The following is a 5,641-nucleotide window of genomic DNA, read 5'->3' on the forward strand; positions in this document are numbered from 1 at the left end:
GACTCTGTCTAAAAAAAAGAAAAAAAAAAAAAGCATGGGACAAAGTGGTAAATAGCTGGGAGTGAAGTTCACCCATTACATACAGCAAATGACATGAGGCAGTGGCTCTTCAGGTGTCGCTGCTCTGTCCCCACCCCTGGCAATCTTTGTTCTAGCAAGCCCTCCAGGGGCTTTCGAGGCTAGCATTTGAGAACCACTAGCCTGTAAACAGTTATAGTAGATTTGGAATAGAATATCTCCAAGTAAAAGTAGAGACATTGGGAAAACAAAGGGAAAGCGTGCTGCTTGTGCTTTCCTGGTGTGGTGCTTCAGGTGGGCCCTGGCTGGGCATAGAGAGTGAGGGAAATGCTTCCTTTCACGGCACTGGTTCAGAGGCCTCGTGGGAACACAGCTGTCAGGTCACCTCTGACCTGCATGATCAGCACCCATCCAGCCCGTGAGAACCAGCTCCTTGCCTTTCCAAAACCCAGCCCATTATCCTCACTCACACTTCCCACCAGGACTGTTTTGCCCTCAATCAGAGAAAGCTTGAGCATTATTAACGCACTGTCCCCTGCCTGTGCTGTTGACTCTGTCCTGGCTGGTCATTTAGAGAGACTTGCTAAGAATAGGAGGCAGCAGAAGACCCTTTTGCATAAAAATGTATTATTTTACAAAGGCCGTTAGACTCTTAATTTTGACCATGGAGTAGTGTTGGGTATCTTTTGGTAAATGAAGGGCATCTTGGGAACACTGCAATCAGAATATGCTGGGGGTTGGTGTCTTTCCTACGAGTGTTGTGGAAACCACATCAGAACTATCTGAGACGAGGTGCCTGTGGAGTGAGGGCCAACCCTGGCCCCTTCAGAACTGGCATGGATTACCCATGCCCAAGTCTGTCCAGTGAAATGGCGATTTAACAGGAGTCTTTTTTTTTTTTTTTTTTTTTTTTTGAGATGGGGTCCTGCTCTGTCTCCAGACTGGAGAGCAGTGACACAATCTCAACTCACTGCAACCTCGCCTCCCAAGTTCAAGCGATTCTTCCGCCTCAGCCTTCCGAGTAGTTGAGATTACAGGCATGCACCACCACACCCAGCTAATTTTTTTGTCTTATTGGTAGAGACACGGTTTCACCATGTTGGCCAGGATGGTCTTGATCCCTTGACCTCGTGATCCACCTGCCATGGCCTCTCCAAGTGCTGGGATTACAGGCGTGAGCTACCATGCCCAGCCCCCTTTTCTATTTTCATAATGCTATTGCTGCTGCTGCTGTTTTAATGTAGTTCATTCTTTTCACTTTTGTGTTTTGTGATAGCTGATGACGATGTTGTTTTCACAACTTAACTCAGTGTTCACTCTTAACTCAGTGGTCTTTTGTGTTTCTATAGGACAAGGGCTCAGAGGACTGGACGTGCTCAGACATCGGTGTTCTTCTTCCCAGTTCTTGACCCCTGGTCCTGTCTCCAGCCTGTCTCGGCTTACCCACTTTGACTCCTTTGAGCCGTTTGGAGGGGCGGTTTCTGGTAGTTGTGGCTTTTATGCTTTCAAAGAATTCCTTCAGTCCAGAGAATTCCTCTTGGCAGCCCTGTGTTTGTCACCCATTGGTGACCTGCGGCAGTATGTACTTCAGTGCACCTACTGCTTGCTGTTGCTTTAGTCACTAATCGCTTTCTGGTTTGAAAGATGCAGTGGTTCCTCCCGCTCCTGAATCCTTTTCTACGTGATGCCCTGCTGACCATGCAGCCGCACCAGAGAGAGATTCTTCCCCAATTGGCTCTAGTCACTGGCATCTCACTTTATGATAGGGAAGGCTACTACCTAGGGCACTTTAAGTCAGTGACAGCCCCTTATTTGCACTTCACCTTTTGACCATAACTGTTTCCCCAGAGCAGGAGCTTGTGGAAATACCTTGGCTGACGTTGCAGCCTGCAGCAAGTGCTTCCATCTCGAGAATCCTTGGGGAACACTTGTCCACATCTTTTCTCATTATCATGGTAGTCACTAACATATTTAAGGTATATGCTATTTGCCCAGCTTTTAGAAAATGCAGTCATTTTTCTAAATAAAGAGTACTGCACCCAACAGTGTCACTCCGTAGACTTACTGTGGTCACTTGTACCATGTAGAGGTGTAACACTTGCCAAGAAGCATTATGTGCAGTACTTAATGTTTGTAAGACTTACAAAAAGACTTAAAGTGGCAGCTTCACTTGGCATTTGATGAGAGAAGTACAAAGGTTGCAGTGCCGAGCTGTGGGTGGTTTCTGGGGATGTCCCAGGGTGGAACTACACACGCTGGTGCGCATACGCCCTTGAGCTACTTCACATGTGTGTGTTTCAGTAACCACGTTCATGCCTGAGGATTTAGCAGAGAGGAACACTGCGTCTTTAAATAAGAAAGTGTACAATTCTTTTTCCTTCTACAGCATGTCAGCATCTCAAGTTCATTTTTCAACCTACAATATAACAATTTGTAATAAAGCCTCCACGAGCTCATGACATGAAGCACTGTTCTGTTGTCAAGTACTCAGATATTTCTGATACTGCTGAGTCAGACCATCAGAAAAAGCTAGCACTAAGTCATGTTTGGAGCTCTATCCATATTTTACTGATCTAAGTATTTGTTCCTGCCACTGTGTACTGTGGAGTTGACTCGGTGTTCTGTCCCAGTGCGGTGCCTCCTCTTGACTCCCCCACTGCTCTCTGTGGTGAGAAATTTGCCTTGTTCAATAATTACTGTACCCTCGCATGACTGTTACAGCTTTCTGTGCAGAGATGACTGTCCAAGTGCCACATGCCTACGATTGAAATGAAAACTCTATTGTTACCTCTCAGTTGTGTTCCACGGAAAATGCTATCTAGCAAATCATTTAGGAAAAATAATTCTATTTTTAGCTTTTCATTTCTCAGCTGTCCTTTTTTCTTGTTTGATTTTCGACAGCAGTGGAGAATGGGTTATATAAAGACTGCCTGCTAATATGATCAGAAATGCATTTGTAATTCATGAAAATAAATGTACATCTTCTATCTTCACATTCATGTTAAGATTCAGTGTTGCTTTCCTCTGGATCAGTGTGTCTGAATGGACAGTCAGGTTCAGGTCATGCTGAACACAGAAATGCTCACAGGCCTCACTTTGTCACCCAGGCACTGGCCCAGCACTTGGGTTTATATAAGATGATTTAGAAAGGTATTTCTGTAGGGTCCTTTTTACCTCTACTCAGCAGAGAATCAATTTTGTCATATTCCTTCATTCAAAGTCTTAGGTCTCAAATATTCTGTCAAACCCTAATGAAGAAGCCCCAACATCTCAGGTTGGATCTCCTGGTTCTTTCTAAAGAGGGCGTGCCCATGTGCCCCAGAGCCAGTGCTGGGTATAGCCAAGTATTGGGAAGGGCCACCCGGCAGTATGTGATCCTCACCACCCGGCCCAGGGCGCTCATACTCACCACTCCTGTGGCCGAAGAAAGATATCTGGCTTATCCTCAGAAAACAGACTGACATCTGTATTCTTGCCCTGAAATACACACTTTTCACTTGCGTGCTCAGAGCTGCCATCAGACTGTCCACACAGCATTCACAGGACACAGAGATTTGACTGTTACCTGATAAGTCAGTTTTCATTTTTAAAAAAGCATTGACAGTTTTATTACTCTTGCTTCTTTATACTTTTTAAATGGAAAATTAGGATTATGAGGTTAATTTGCTATCCTCTTCTAAATAGAAAACCATAGTCTTGGCTACTAACATCTAGAGACTGTAAGCTCCTTCCCATTCCCCTTCCTGGTACTGTGGTGTCAGATTGGCATGAAACCACTAACTTCATTCTAGAATCATTGTAGCCATAAGTTGTGTGCTTTTTATTAATCATGCCAAACATAATGTAACAGGGCAGAGAATGGTCCTAACCAAGGTACCTATGAAAAGCGCTAGCTATCATTTATAGTAGACGTATCATTTTGGCTCTTCTTACATTTGTAAAAATGTACAGATTAGGTCATCTTAATTCATATTAGTGACGCTGAACAGCATCCCCATTATTAGTATGTTCAAATAAGCTTTCAGACTAATGGCTTTTTTGGTGTCTAAAATATAAGCAAAAAATTCCTGTTGAAACATTCCAGTCCTTTCGTTTAGTTTAAAGAAATGTTGAACAAGCCAGTGGGATGGATTTGAAGGAACTGATCATGAGGACTCTGTCCTGACGCAGGTCCTCAGAGCTGGCAGAGATATGCAGACTTTGTGGCATCTGGGTAGAAGACGACTGTATCCTGTGTGCCATGCACAGTATGTGGTGTGTGTGCACACTCATTCCTTCTGCTCTTGGGCACAGGCAGTGGGTGTAGAGGTAACTGGTAGCTTTGAGAAGCTACATGTGGCTTACCAGTGGTTGTCTCTAAGGAATCGCAAAGGTAAACTACCCACACCACATGCCACATAATATTCCAGCCATTCAGAGAAGACTGTTTTCTCTTTATTTGCTTATATGTTAATATGGTTTTTAAATTGGTAACTTTTATATAGTATGGTAACAGTATGTTAATACACACATACATATGCACACATGTTTTGGGTCCTTCCATAATACTTTTATATTTGTAAATCAACGTTTTGGAGCAATCCCAAGTTTAAGGGAAATATTTTTGTAAATGTAATGGTTTTGAAAATCTGAGCAATCCTTTCGCTTATACATTTTTAAAGCATATGTGCTTTAAAATTGTTATGCCAGTGTTTGAAACATGATACTCCTGTAGTTCAGATGAAAAGCTATAACTGAATATGTGGTTTCTCTTATGTCATCCACCTAGACATGATGAGTCAGAAACAAATGGAAATCCAGAGCTAGTCCTCCAGGGTTGCACCAGGTTTACCTAAAGCTTGTTGCCTTTTTTGTGCTGTTTATCCGTGTAGAGCACTCAAGAAAGTTCTGAAACTGCTTTGTATCTGCTTTGTACTGTTGGTGCCTTCTTGGTATTGTACCCCAAAATTCTGCATAGATTATTTAGTATAATGGTAAGTTTAAAAATGTTAAAGGAAGATTTTATTAAGATTCTGAATGTTTATTCATTATATTGTTACAATTTAACATTAACATTTATTTGTGGTATTTGTGATTTGGTTAATCTGTATAAAAATTGTAAGTAGAAAGGTTTATATTTCATCTTAATTCTTTTGATGTTGTAAACGTACTTTTTAAAAGATGGATTATTTGAATGTTTATGGCACCTGACTTGTAAAAAAAAAAAAACTACAAAAAAATCCTTAGAATCATTAAATTGTGTCCCTGTATTACCAAAATAACAAAGCACCGTGCATGCATAGTTTAATTGCAGTTTCATCTGTGAAAGCGTGAAATTGTCTAGTCCTTCATTACTTTTCCCAGATGTCTTCCTGGTTTGCTCTGCGAGTGGTAACTTGTGATAGGGCTGTGAGCTGCTCCTCGAATTAAATGGGGATGTCAGTGCTCCCTAGGGTTCTCCAGGTGATTCTTCAGACCTTTGCCTGTGGGGGGAGGTAGGTGATGCCCATGCCGATCTCCTCATCCTCCTGAACAACTGCAAGCCCACTGCTGGGCAGATGTCCTGGGCAAACCCTTTTTTCACAGCAAGAAGTCATAAAAATAGGGATTCTTGGACATTTGGTTCTTATCCATATTGGGCATT

At 42.5% G+C, this 5,641-nt stretch overlaps 1 protein-coding gene across 1 annotated transcript in view; it reads left to right on the plus strand.

Annotated features, from left to right (window-relative positions):
• The window catches only part of MAPK1 (mitogen-activated protein kinase 1), a 101,463-nt gene extending 96,180 nt beyond the window's left edge, over positions 1 to 5,283 (plus strand). The window contains exon 9 of the mRNA XM_017518612.1: positions 1,368 to 5,283. The gene's annotated coding sequence lies outside the window, so the exon portion shown is untranslated. The remainder of the gene's footprint in view (positions 1 to 1,367) is intronic.
• The last annotated feature ends 358 nt before the right edge of the window (positions 5,284 to 5,641 follow it).

Source organism: Cebus imitator, unplaced genomic scaffold, assembly GCF_001604975.1.
Source record: "Cebus imitator isolate Cc_AM_T3 unplaced genomic scaffold, Cebus_imitator-1.0 Scaffold690, whole genome shotgun sequence".
Classification (NCBI taxonomy): Eukaryota; Metazoa; Chordata; class Mammalia; order Primates; family Cebidae; genus Cebus; species Cebus imitator.